The sequence below is a fragment of the Symphalangus syndactylus genome, chromosome 10 (assembly GCF_028878055.3).
Source record: "Symphalangus syndactylus isolate Jambi chromosome 10, NHGRI_mSymSyn1-v2.1_pri, whole genome shotgun sequence".
Lineage (NCBI taxonomy): Eukaryota > Metazoa > Chordata > Mammalia > Primates > Hylobatidae > Symphalangus > Symphalangus syndactylus.
In genome coordinates this window covers 26,825,937-26,839,865 of record NC_072432.2, presented here as the reverse complement: position 1 = coordinate 26,839,865, position 13,929 = coordinate 26,825,937, and the positions used below count along the sequence as shown (strand labels likewise).

Below are 13,929 nucleotides of genomic sequence, written 5' to 3'. Positions count from 1 at the left end.
AGTGAATTTAGCTAGGAATGATGGCATGCACCTGTAGTCCCAGCTACTTGGGAGACTGAGGTGGGAGGCTCACTTGAGCTCAGGAGTTTGAGACCAGCCTGGGCAACATAGCAAGGCCCCATCTCTATACAAATTATTATTTACAAAAAGTATATACAAAAATTATTATTTACAAAAAGTATATATACGTATCTCCACACCTGGTGGTTTTACTTTCTTGTTTTCTAGACCTCTATGTATTTACAGAAACTTCCATGGTAATGAATTACAGAAATGAGTTCTGAAAATACAGTCCTTTTTTTTTTTTTTTTTTTTTTTTTTGAGGCAGGATTTCACACTCTCTCCGAGACTGGAGTGCAGTAGCTGCAATCTTGGCTCACTGCAACTTCCGCCTCCCAGGCTCAAGCAATTCCTCTGCCTCAGTCTTCTGAGTAGCCGGGATTACAGGCGTGCACGACTACCTCCCTGTTAATTTTTGTATTTTTAGTAGAGATAGGGTTTCACCATGTTGGCCAGGCTGGTCTCAAACTCCTGACCTCAAATGATCCACCCGCCTTGGTCTCCCAAAGTGCTGAGATCACAGGCGTGAGCCACTGCGCCTGGCCGAAAATAGTCTTATAGGGTGGTTTTAGAGTTGTCAAAATTACTGGGAAATGTTACTGGCATTTAGTAGGTGAAGGTGAGGTTTATTAAGTGTCCGGCAATGCACACAGGCAATCCTGCATAATCAAGGACTATCCAGCTGGGTGTGGTGGCTTACGCCTGTAATCCAAGCACTTTGGGAGGCCGAGGTGGGTGGATCACCTGAGGTCGGGAGTTCAAGACCAGCCTAACCAACATGGAGAAACTCCATCTCCACTAAAAATACAAAATTAGTCAGGCGTGGTGGTGCATGCCTGTAATCCCAGCTACTTGGGAGGCTGAGGCAGGAGAATCACTTGAACCTGGGAGTCAGAGGTTGCCGAGATCATGCCATTGCACTCCAGCCTGGGCAACAAGAGCGAAACTCCATCTCAAAAAAAAAAAACAAAAAAAAAAGAAAGAACTATCCAACCAATTGCAATAATGTCTCCACTGAAGAACACTGGAACCATGCCTGAGCTTGCCACACCATCGGGAAGTGGGAAGACCTAAAAGAAACTAATATGGCCGGGCGCGGTGGCTCACGCCTGTAATCCCAGCGCTTTGGGAGGCCGAGGCGGGCGGATCACGAGGTCAGGAGAACGAGACCATCCTGGCTAACAGTGAAACCCCGTCTCTAGGCCGGGCGCGGTGGCTCACGCTTGTAATCTTAGCACTTTGGGAGGCCGAGGCGGGCGAATCAGGAGGTCAGGAGATCGAGACCACGGTGAAACCCCGTCTCTACTAAAAAATGTAAAAAATTAGCTGGGCGTGGTGGCGGGCGCCTGTAGTCCCAGCTACTCGGAGAGGCTGAGGCAGGAGAATGGCGTGAACCCGGGAGGCGGTACTTGCAGTGAGCCGAGATTGCGCCACTGAACTCCAGCCTGGGTGACAGAGCGAGACTTTGTCTCAAAAAAAAAAAGAAACCCCGTCTCTACTAAAAATACAAAAAATTAGCCGGGCAAGGTGGCGGGCGCCTGTAGTCCCTGCTACTCGGGAGGCTGAGGCAGGAGAATGGCGTGAACCCCGGGGGGCGGAGCCTGCAGTGAGCCGAGATCGTGCCACTGCACTCCAGCCCTGTTAACAGCGAGACTCTGTCTCAAAAAAAAAAATAGAAAAAAGAAAAAAAAAAAAAGAAACTAATATTGGAAACAGATTGTGAGGACAGAAAGAATAAAAATTTAATAAAATTTTAAAAATTAAAAAAGAAATTAATTATTGAGTGCTTTATCTGTAGCAGGTGACAGAGTGAGGACCTGTCTTAAAAAATTTGTTGGCCGGGCGCGGTGGCTTACGCTTGTAATCCCAGCACTTTCGGAGGCCGAGGCGGGCGGATCACGAGGTCAGGAGATCGAGACCACGGTGAAACCCCGTCTCTACTAAAAATACAAAAAAATTAGCCGGGCATGGTGGCGGGCACCTGTAGTCCCAGCTACTCGGAGGGGCTGAGGCAGGAGAATGGCGTGAACCCGGGAGGAGGAGCTTGCAGTGAGCAGAGATTGCGCCACTGCACTCCAGCCTGGGAGATAGAGCGAGACTCCGTCTCAAAAAAAAAAAAATTTGCTGTAGGCTGGGCGCTGTGGCTTATGCTTGCAATCCCAGCACTTTGGGAGGCTGAGGTGGGTGGATCACTTGAGGCCAGGAGTTCCAGACCAGCCTGGCCAACATGGTGAAACCCCTTCTCTACTAAAAATGCAAAAATTAGCCCGGACTAGTGGCGTGTGGTTGCAGTCCCAGCTACTCAGGAGGCTGAGGAACAAGAATTGCTTGAACCTGGGAGGCGGAGTTTGCAGTTGGGGAACCGAGATGGCGCCACTGCACTCCACCCTGGGCAACAGAGTGAGACCTTGTCTCAAAAAAAAACTGTTGTAAAATATACATTACATTTACCATTTTAAGAATTTTTAAGTGTATAGTTCAATGGCATTAAATACATTCACATCGTTGTTCAACCATTACCACCATCCATCTCCAAAACACTTTCCATATTGCAAAACTGAAACTCTGTGTCCATTAATCAATAACTCTCTATTCTTTAATCCCCTCCTTCCCACCCATTTCTGGCAACCACCATTCAACTTTCTGTTTCTATGTATTTGATTACTCTAAATACCTCATAAGAGTGGAATTACACAGCATGTGTCCTTTGGTGACTGGCTTATTTCACTTAGCATAATGTCTTCAAGGTCTAATCCATGTAAAAAATGTCTTCCCTTTTAAGGCTGATTAGTTTTCCATTGTATGTATATATCACCTTTTACATATCCATTCTTCTGTTGATGGACACTCGAGTTGCATCCACTTTTTGACTACTGTGACCAATGCTGCTAGGAACATGGGTATACAAATATCTGTTAGTGCTCCTGCTTTTATATTTTTAATATATATACCCAGAGGTGGAATTGCTGCATCATATGGTAATTCTATTATTATTATTATTTTTTGAGGTGGAGTCTCGCTCTGTCATCCAGGCTGGAGTGCAGTGGCTCTCGGTTCGCTGCAACCTCCGCTTCCTGGGTTCAAATGATTCTCCTTCCTCAGCCTTCCAAGTAGCTGGCATTACAGGTGCACACAACCACACTCAGCTAATTTTTGTATTTTTAGTAGAGACAGAGTTTTACCATGTTGGCCAGGCTGGTCTTGAACTCCTGACCTCAGGTGATCCACCCTCGTTGGCTTCCCAAAGTGCTGGGATTACAGGCATGAGCCACCGTGCCTGGCCCTTGGCTCTGTTTTTTTTTTTTTTTTTTTTTTTGAGACGGAGTCTCGCTCTGTCGCCCAGGCTGGAGTGCAGTGGCGCAATCTCGGCTCACTGCAAGCTCCTCCTCCCGGGTTCACGCCATTCTCCTGCCTCAGCCTCTCCAAGTAGCTGGGACTACAGGCGCCTGCCACTACGCCCGACTAATTTTTTTTGTATTTTTAGTAGAGACAGGGTTTCACCGTGGTCTCGATCTCCTGACCTCGTGATCCGCCCGCCTCGGCCTCCCAAAGTGCTGGGATTACAAGCGTGAGCCACCTCACCCGGCCTTGGCTCTGTTTTTAATTATTTTAGGAACCACTGAATATGGCTATTCGTTTTTTGTTGTTGTTTTGTTTTGTTTTGTTTTTGAGACTCACTCAGGCTGGAGTGCATAGGCACGATCTTGGCTCACTGCAACCTCTACCTCCCGGGTCCAGTTGATTCTCCTGCCTCAGCCTCCTGCATAGCTGGGACTACAGGCATCCACCACCACTAATTTTTGTATTTTTAGTAGAGGCGGGGTTTCACCACGTTGGCCAGGCTGGTCTCGAACTCCTTACCTCAAATAATCCACCCACCTCAGCCTCCCAAAGTGCTAGGATTACAGGCTTGAGCCACCGCACTCGGCTGGAATATGGCCATTCTTAACACAAAGATCTGTGAGCTAAAGAGGCATATTAACTGCTCGCCACCCACCCAATATACAACGGACACTGCTATTCAAAAAGGGGAAGAACAGGAGGTCCATAGCAATCATTGATTCACAGCAATTCTGAAATTCAATCGGTGCATGTTGCCAGATCTCCCTCCTGTAGGGGCCAAAATGTTTCTTGATTAGGGCTGGCTCTGCACTGTGGGGATGGCCCTTATTCTACTGTTCTTTGAGGCTTTTCTCCACCCTCAGAGATTTTGACTATACTTAGTGAGATATCCTCTTTTCCAAATGAAAAGGGCCAGGCTGGGCATTGTGGCTCAAGCCTGTAATCCTAGCACTTTGTTTTTTTTTTTTTTTTTTTTTTTTTGAGATGGAGTCTCGCTCCGTCGCCCAGGCTGGAGTGCAGTGGCGCGATCTCCGCTCACTGCAAGCTCCGCCTTCTAGGTTCACTCCATTCTCTTGCCTCAGCCTCCTGAGTAGCTGGGACTATAGGCGCCCGCCACCACTCCCGGCTAAGTTTTTTGTATTTTTAGTAGAGACGAGGTTTCACCGTGTTAGCCAGGATGGTCTCGATCTCCTGACCTCGTGATCCGCCCGCCTCGGCCTCCCAAACTGCTGGGATTACAGGCTTGAGCCACCTCTCCCGGCCAGTTTTTGAAATCTTAGCAAAGGGTTTTTTTTTTGTTTTTTTTTTTGAGATGGAGTCTTGCTTGCTCTGTTGCCCAGGCTGGAATGCAGTGGCGCAATCTCAGCTCACTGCAACCTCCGCCTCCCGGGTTCAATCAATTCTTTGCCTCAGCTTCCCGAGTACCTGGGATTACAGGCACCCACCACCATGTCCGGCTAATTTTTTTGTACTATTAGTAGAGACTGGGTTTCACCATCTTGGCCAGGCTGGTCTTGAACCCTGACCTCGTGATCCACCTGCCTCAGCCTCCCAAAGTGCTGGGATTACAGGCGTGAGCCACCACGCCTGGCCAGCAAAGGTTTTTTTTTTTTTTTTTTCTTTTTTAATGTTTTGAGACAAAATCTCACTCTTCCACCCAGGCTGGAGGGCAGTTGTGGGATTACGGCTCACAGCAGCCTCGGCCTCCTGGGCTCGTGATCCTCCCACCTCAGCTCTCCAGTAGTTGGGACCACAGGTACGTGCCACCACACCTGGCTAATTTTTGTGTTTTTTATAGAGATGGGTTTTTGCTGTTGCCCAGGCTGATCTCAAATTCCTGGGTTCAGCCTCCCAAGGTGCTGAGATTACACACATGACTCACTGCACCCCGCCAGCAAAGGGTCTCATAGAGCCCTGAGGCCATTCCTTACTCCGATAATCTTTTGCAGGCTGGATCAGCTGGAGATGCAAACAAGTTTTGCTTTCCAACAAAAGCGAGTCCTGCATGTTCTGTTTCCTCTAAATTCTGCTTGCTAGCCACATTTCCTTCTTTACCCTCACCTCTCTCGTAGCACTTTATCACATGCAGCTGGGACTAACTGACTGGTGCTTTCATCATTCTGCTTGAAAAGATATAAAAGTTCATTAGGCACATTTTGTCTTCCAAGTTGCCATAGGTGACAGTTTTGCCAATTTGTTTCACTGCTGTATAACACAAACCACCATTTCTAGTCTGCCGTAGCAGTTTTTCACCTCTTTCCCAACTTCTGCTAATGCTTCGTTAATGATTTTCCCAGTCTTTGCTAACAGTTTTCATGCTGCTTTTTCAACCTCTACCCATTGCCCCCTCCTGAAACCAAAGCCACATATTTTAGATTTGTTCAGGCTTCACTTCATGCCCAGTACCAATAATGATACCAGTCAGGGTTCAGTCAAGGAAGCAGAGATGTCAAGAGTATTGTATAAGTGGGGAATGGGGGGAAAAAAGAGCATTGCAGAGATGAGGGATTTATTTTAGAAATTGGAGACATAAGTCTGGGCAATATTGCAAGAATTCTTCCCTACTAAAGAAAACAAAATTAGCTGGGTGTCGTGGGATGCACCTGTAGTCCTAAACTACTCAGGAGGCTGATATGGGAGGATCGCTTGAACCCAGGAGTTGGAGGCTGCAGTGAGGTCTGATTGACAGAGGAAAAAAAATTAGACACATTACACAAATGTAAGAGAAATGAGGGAAGTGAAGTTTTGGGAGGGAGTTGAAGGGTCAAAAAGAGTCATCAACATCTGGGTGCAGTGGCTCATGCCTGTAATCCCAGCATTTTGGGAGGCCGAGGCAGGAGGATCACTTGAGGCCAGGAGTTGGAGACCAGCCTGGGCAACACAGTGAGACCCCGCCTCCAAAACAACAAAAACAACATACTAGCCAGGTGTGGGTTGCACATGCCTGTAGTCCCAGTTACTTGGGAGGCTGAGGTGGGAGAATCCCTTGAACCCAGGAGTTTGAGGTTGCAGTGAGCTATGATTGCACTGTTGCACTCCAAGCTGGGAGACAGAACAAAACTGACTCTAAGAAAAAAAAAGTCATCATTCAATTGGCTGGAAGCACCAAAATGGGTAGACAAGTTGGGGCTGCAGAGAAATCTGAGAGTCCAAGCACCGTTCAGGCCCTGCAGTGGGACCTTACCGGGAGAGCTCACGGAAGGGTCTCTGGGAAGCTTTCACCTCCACGGGTCTACACGCGCACACTACACCCAGGTGGTTTACCTGGGGGGTTGAGCTGAATTCAGTGTGAAAGAGAGTAACCATCAGCTGGGGCCTTGCCAGGCACCTGGGAGTCTGTCCACACATGAGACTATAGACCTGCCAAGCGCAACGACTGCTGCTTCACTTCTGCTTTCCAAATTTCACTCAAGTTCCTTTTTAGGTCAATTCTAACTTGGAACAGACCAGGAAAGGGATTTTGGGAATTGTCATTAATTACGTTGACAATAGCACAATCAGCGCAGACTGCATACATTTTCCCATGTCTCCCGGGAAAATGGTACCACTCTAAGGTTCATTGTGAGAGGCATAAAAGTTTTAGAAATCCAGGCCAGGTGCGGTGGCTTACACCTATAATCTCAGCACTTTGGGAGGCCGAGGCAGGTGGATCACTTGAGGTTAGGAGTTTGAGACCAGCCTGGACAACATGGTGAAACCCTGTCTCTACTAAAAATACAAAAAATGTAGCCGAGTGTGGTGGCAGGCGCCTGTAATCCCAGCTACTTAGGAGGCCAAGGCAGGAGAATCACTTGAACCCAGGAGGCAGAGGTTGCAGTGAGCTGAGATCGCTCCTCTGCACTCCAGCCTGGGCGACAGAGGAAGACTCCATCTTAAAATAAAAAATAAAATAATAAGATAAAATAAAATAAAATAAGTTACAGAGATCCAGGCACGTGTTGGGAGGGGAGTGGAATAGAGAGGAGTGAAGGATAGTGCTGTTATGGTTTTGAATGATTTGTCCAACTCTATTTTCCGCTGGAAAATCGAATTCAGCCTGACTGCCTTTGGTGTCCAAGAATTGTCTACGCTTGTGGTTTTCTTTTTTTTTTTTTTGAGATGGAGTCTCACTCTGTCGCCCAGGCTAGAGTGCAATGGCGAGATCTTGGCTCACTGAAACCTCCGACTCTCAGGCTCCAGGGATTCTCCTGCCTCAGCCTCCTGAATAGCTGGGATTACAGGCATGTGCCACCATGCCCAGCTAATTTTTACATTTTTAGTAGAGACAGGGTTTCACCATGTTGGCCAGGCTGGTCTTGAACTCCAGACCTCAGGTGATCCACCTGCCTTGGGCTCCCAAAGTGGTAGGATTACAGGCGTTAGCCACCGAACCCGTCTACACTTGTGGTTTTCAACATCTGATTTCACATTTACTTTTAGGTCCCCCATCATCTGTCTTATATTCCTGCTACTCCATTAAAAGTGATCTTATTAAGAATACTAGCCAGAGGCCAGGCGCGGTGGCTCACGCTTGTAATCCCAGCACTTTGGGAGGCCGAGGCGGGCGGATCATGAGGTCAGGAGATCGAGACCACGGTGAAACCCCGTCTCTACTAAAAATACAAAAAAAATTAGCCAGGCGTGGTGGCGGGCGCCTGTAGTCCCAGCTACTTGGAGAGGCTGAGGCAGGAGAATGGCGTGAACCCGGGAGGCGGAGCTTGTAGTGAGCCGAGATCGCGCCACTGCACTCCACCCTGGGCGACAGAGCGAGACTCCATCTCAAAAAAAAAAAAAAAAAAAAAGAATACTAGCCAGAAACAGTGGCTCATGCTTGTAATCCCAGCATTTTGGGAGACCGAGGTGGGAGGATTGCTTGAGCCCAGGTTGAGACCAGCCTGGGCAACATAGTGAGATCCCATCTCTCCAAAAAATAAAAAAGAAAATTAGCTGGGGGTGGTAACGTGCACCTGTAGGTAGTCCCAGCTACGTGGGAGGCTGAGGTGGGAGGATCCCTTGAGTCTGGGAGGTCGAGGCTGCATGCAGTGATCTGAGATTGTGCCAATGCATTCCACCCTGGGTGACAGAACAAGACTCTGTTTCAATTAAAAAAACAAACACTAATGACTCTTGGATGCTAAATCCAGTTGGTAATTTTTGCTTTTTAACTTATTTGATTTTTTTTGCAGGAATAGAGTGAGTAAAGTGTCAACTATAGCTATTTCCTCCTTTATATTCTTTCTGAGGTTTCTTCTTTTTCTTTCAGGATTTCCTTTTTTTTTTTTTTTTTTTTTTTGAGACAGAGCCTCACTCTGTTGCCCAAGCTGGAGTGCAATGGCTTGATCTTGGCTCACTGCAACCTCCACCTCCCGGGTTCAAGCGATTCTCCTGCCTCAGCCTCCTGTGTAGCTGGGATTACAGGCGTGTGCCACCATGCCTGGCTAATTTTTGTATTTTTAGTACAGATAGGGTTTCACTATGTTGGCCAGGCTGGTCTCGAACTCCTGACCTCAAGTGATCCGCCCACCTTGGCCTCCCAAAGTGCTGAGATTACAGGCGTGAGCCACTGAGCCTAGTCAAGATTTCTTTTATTCTGTCTGTCTCTTAAATATGTGTATGCAGGGCTCTCTTGTAGCCACTGTTGTGTGGAGTTGGCTCCCAGCAGCTCATAAAAACTAATTGGGTGCATCTCTTCACAACTCTAGGCTCAGTGATGACAAGTTGGTAGCTTGAAGTTGATCACAGACATCAGCAAATGCTACAAATCAGGCCTCCTTTAGCTGGAGAGATGATTGTTAAACACTTAACTGTCCATCACTTCTTCCATTCCTGCTCTTCACAGCCTGCCTCGGTAATCCCCAGTTACAGTCTCAAGCACCATCCCTATACTGATGCCCATCACATCTTTCATCTCCTGTTAAGATCTGTCTTTAGGCCTAGTTTTCCAAATAACTCTGACTTCACTTGGCTGTTCCCCAAGCATATTATATTTCCCCTTAAAACTGCTCTTTAAAAAAAAAAATTCTTTGGCCGGGCACGGTGGCTCACGCCTGTAATCCCAGCACTTTGGGAGGCTGAGGTGGGCAGATCACAAGGTCAGGAGTTCAAGACCAGCCTGACCAACATGGTGAATCACCCCGTCTCTACTAAAGATACAAAAATTAGCTAGGTGTGGTGGCGTGTGCCTGTAATCCCAACTACTGAGGAGGCTGAGGCAGGAGAATCATTTGAACCCTGGAGGCGGAGGTTGCGGTGAGCCGAGATCACGCCACTGCATTCCAGCCTGAGTGACAGGGTGAGACTCCATCTCAAAAAAAAAAAAAAATTTGTCTCAGTATACAACACCATTTTCCCCTGCTTGTTCACCCCTTGTTGCCACACTCTTCATTCACGCAATTTTTTTTAACAAGTTTATTTTCAGAGGTGGGGTCTTGCTATGTTGCCCAGGCTGGTTTCAAACTCCTGACCTCAAATGATCCTCCTACCCTGGTCTCCCAAAGTGCTGGAATGGCAGGCTTGAGCTACTGTGTCTGGCCTCCAATCTGGTCTCTATGCCTCAGCCCAAATGATGTTTCAGAAGCTAAGATATGGTCACATCACTCCCTTGTTTAAAACCCTTGAATGGCTCTCCACGTGTGCCATGTAAACTAAACTGGATAAAAGCCCACAGACATCAGCAAATGCTGCAAATCAGGCCTCCTTTAGCTGGAGAGATGATTGTTAAACACTTAACTTAGACTCTTTATGATAGGGCCTTGTTTACTTTTTTAGTCTCACAGCTTATCATACCTTCCCCTGACATTTTTTACTCCAGTCACTTCCCACCAAGATCCTTCCCCTGTCCCCCAGGCTGGAGTGCAGTGGTGTGATCTTGGCTCACTGCAACCTCCACCTCCTGGGTTCAAGCAATTCTTGTGCTTCAGCCTCCTGATCCTAGCTGGGACTACAGATGTGTGCCACCACGCCTAGCTAATTTTTGTATTTTTAGTAAAGACAAGGTTTCACCATGTTGGCCAGGCTGGTCTCGAACTCCTGAACTCAGGTGATCCGCTGGCCAGCCTCATAAAGTGCCAGGATTATAGGTGTGAGCCACTGCGCCAGGCCTCACTCCCTCATTCTTTAACTCAGAAATCACTTCTGTGTGGCAGAGAAAGTGCTATGTGTTCACCAAACCATTTCATTTCCTTCCTGGGACCCAGAAAACCTACATTACACATTTCTCTTGCATCTTGGTGGGGCCATGTGGCTGGTTCTGGAGAATGGAATGTAAGTGAAAGTTGTGGGTTTGGCCAGGCATGGTGGCTCATGCCTGTAATCCCAACACTTTGGGAGGCCAAGATGGGAGGATCACTTGAGGTCAGGAGTTTGAGACCAGCCTGACCAACATGGCAAAACCCCGCCTCTACTAAAAATACAAAAGTTATCTGGGTGTGGTGGCACATGCCTGTAATCCCAGCTACTTGTGAGGCTGAGGCAGGAGAATCACTTGAACCCAGGAGGCAGAGGTTGAGCCACGATCGCACCACTGCACTCCAGCCTCGGCGACAGAGTGAGACTCTATCTCAACGACAACAACAACAACAAAAAAAAAAAAAAAGAAGAAAGAAAAGAAAAGGAAATCTGCTGGTGCAGAACAAAAATATAAATATTTAATATTAATTAATTGTGTTAAATCATTTGATATTTAGGATTCTTTGTTTTACCAGCTGGCAATAAATGTCCTGATTAATGTACTTTGGGAAGTTTTTTCTATATTTCCCTTAGACTTGGTTGGATACCTCTCTATCCGTTTCTGAAGCACTCTGTACTTATCCTCTTTTTTTTTGGTGGTGATGGGGTCTCGCTATGTTGCTCAGGATCGTCTTGAATTCCTGGGCTCAAGCGATCCTCTTGCCTCAGCCTCTTAAAGTGCTGTGAATACAGGCATGAGCTACTGTGCTTGACCACAGAATCTCTCTTTTAAAACTGTCCATCACCCTCCAATTATTCCAGAATAACAGGGGCTTATTCAGTTCAAAGTGATCAGGTCTGCTCTCAAACATGAAGTAACAAAAAAACTACAGAATTAAATAGTTCCTCAGTGGGCTCTGGTTTGGGGTTGCTGGGTTTTTTTTTTTTTGAGATGCAGTCTCAGTCTGTCGGCCCGGCTGGAGTGCAGTGGCATGATCTCAGCTCACTGCAACCTCCGGCTCCTGGGTTCAAGTGATTCTCCTGCCTCAGCCTCCTGAGTAGCTGGGATTACAGGCATGCACCACCACGCCTGGCTAATTTTTGTATTTTTAGTAAAGCTGGGGTTTCCCATGTTGGTCAGGCTGGTCTCGAACTCCTGACCTTGTAATCCGCCCACCTCGGCCTCCCAAAGTGCTGGGATTACAGGTGTGAGGCACCGCACCCGGCTGGGTTGCTGCTTCTTATATCATCACCTGGTGGTTATCACTGCTGAAGGGTGATTCAGCCCAGGCCCTGCCCCACTGCTGGAATGATGCCACTGCTATTTCAGATCTCTGCAGATACCCACATATGGGCTCCCAGAGAATCTCTCTTCTAGTTCATATTCATGTTCAGTCATTATTCCCAAGGCAGAACTACTGGGACAAAGTACCTGGATCCAGAGATCCAGAGAGGTTTGCCATCCTCAATTTCACACTCTGCAGGAGCGATTCCTCCCATATGGCCTTCCAGGCCCTGGTCACCTGTGCAGAATTCTTCTCCGTCTCATGGTGAGTTTACCCCTTTGAAGCCTTTGACGTCCTTTGTTTCCACCAGTTCTCAAGCCTTCTGAGTGGTTGCAAGGACACTGAATCTCAAAGAGAAGGGGCCAGGGTTTGTCTGCTTTCTTTCCAGGATGCTTCTTGGTCCCCATGCAGATTTACTCCTAGTGACTACCTCTGTATACCAAGCTTCGAGGGGCAGACTTTGTCAGGTCACAAAAGTCCTCTTATCCCTTCTCCCAGAGCAGTAGGTGACTGTTCATCATATACTTACATAACTAAGGAAGGCCAGTCATCGATTTTCCCTGAACAAAAAGCAGATATATTCTAAAGTTATTTTTTCTGTTCTGTGAAACCAACAGTTCTTAAATTTTTTGGTCTCAGCATCCCATTTCTACTCTTAAAAAAAACGAGCTTTGATTTTGTGAGTTCTATTTATTGGTGTTTATTATTTAGAAATTAGAGAAACTTTAAAAAATATATAATCATTAATTCATTTTAAAATAACAAAAACCCTATACATGTTAGCACAAATGATATGTATTTTATAAAAATAACTATTCCAAAACAAAAAGGATTTAGTGAGAAGAATGATGTTTCACATTTTTGCAAATTTCTTTAATATTTGGTCTAATAAAAGACACCTGGGGCCGGGCACGGTGGCTCATGCCTGTAATCCCAGCACTTTGGGACGCCGAGGTGGGCGGATCACCTGAGGTCAGGAGTTCTAGACTAGCCTGACCAACACAGAGAAACCCTATCTCTACTAAAAATACAAAATTAGCCGGGTGTGGTGGCACATGCCTGTAATCCCAGCTACTAGGGAGGCTGAGGCAGGAAAATCGCTTGAACCTGGGAGGCAGAAGTTGCGGTGAGCCGAGATCGCACCATTGCACTCCAGCCTGGGCAACAAGAGCAAAGCTCCATCTCAAAAAAAAAAAAAAAAAAAGACACTTGGTTCTCATAGTTGCTTTTGCAATCAGTCTGTTGCAATGTTATTTTGGTTGAAGTAGCTGCAGAAAATTCAGCCTTACGTAGACATAAAGGTGGAAAATAGAGGAGTATTTTAGTAGCATTTTTAGATAATCATAGGTATTATTCTTTGGTACCCTACTAAAACTTGACGAGTGGTAATGTCTTAAAATGTAGTTGCAATGTAGAATCTGCATTCATATGAATGAACTTTTTGTACTCTGTTATATTAAAATTCATTGATTTATTTTGCCCTGTAAATGGATCTTTTGCCCATACATAATTTTGTAACGTCATGCACTGGTCATGTGGAAAATATTGGTTCCCTGAATCATGCAGATCTTCCAAATATTGGCACTTTTCATTACACAATATTAAAAGAATCACATTTGTTATTATCACCATTGATCTCAGCAGAAAAGTTTTAAGTATTGGGAAGGTTTTAAGCTCACAGTGGCAGATTCAAGTTTTTGAAAATTCTAGTTTTTGCTTGAAAGCTCAAATTTTATTACTGGAAACCAACACTGTCAGCTGTATTCCTTAAAGTGATAGATTCACTTCATTTAATGTTGAGACAATGTGCCAAACACCGAAGCCTAAATAATCATACAACTGTCAGTTGATCTTGCAAGTAAAATGGTGTTCCACCTGAGTGTGGTGGTGCACACCTGTAATCCCAGCAATTTGGGAGGCTGAGGCGGGCAAATCACTTGAGCTCAGGAGTTGGAGGCCAGCCTGGGCAACTTGGTGAAACCCTGTCTGTACGAAAAAAGTAAAAATTAGCTGGGTGTGGTGGCATGTGCCTATAGTCTCAGCTATTTGGGAAGATGAGATGGGAGGATTGCTTGAGCCCGAGAGGTAAAGGCTG

The 13,929-nt window shown here is 46.3% G+C and overlaps 1 pseudogene; it reads right to left on the bottom strand.

Annotated features, from left to right (window-relative positions):
• Positions 1-211: 211 nt before the first annotated feature.
• LOC129492469 (uncharacterized) lies at positions 212-296 on the bottom strand (annotated as a pseudogene).
• Positions 297-13,929: the final 13,633 nt, after the last annotated feature.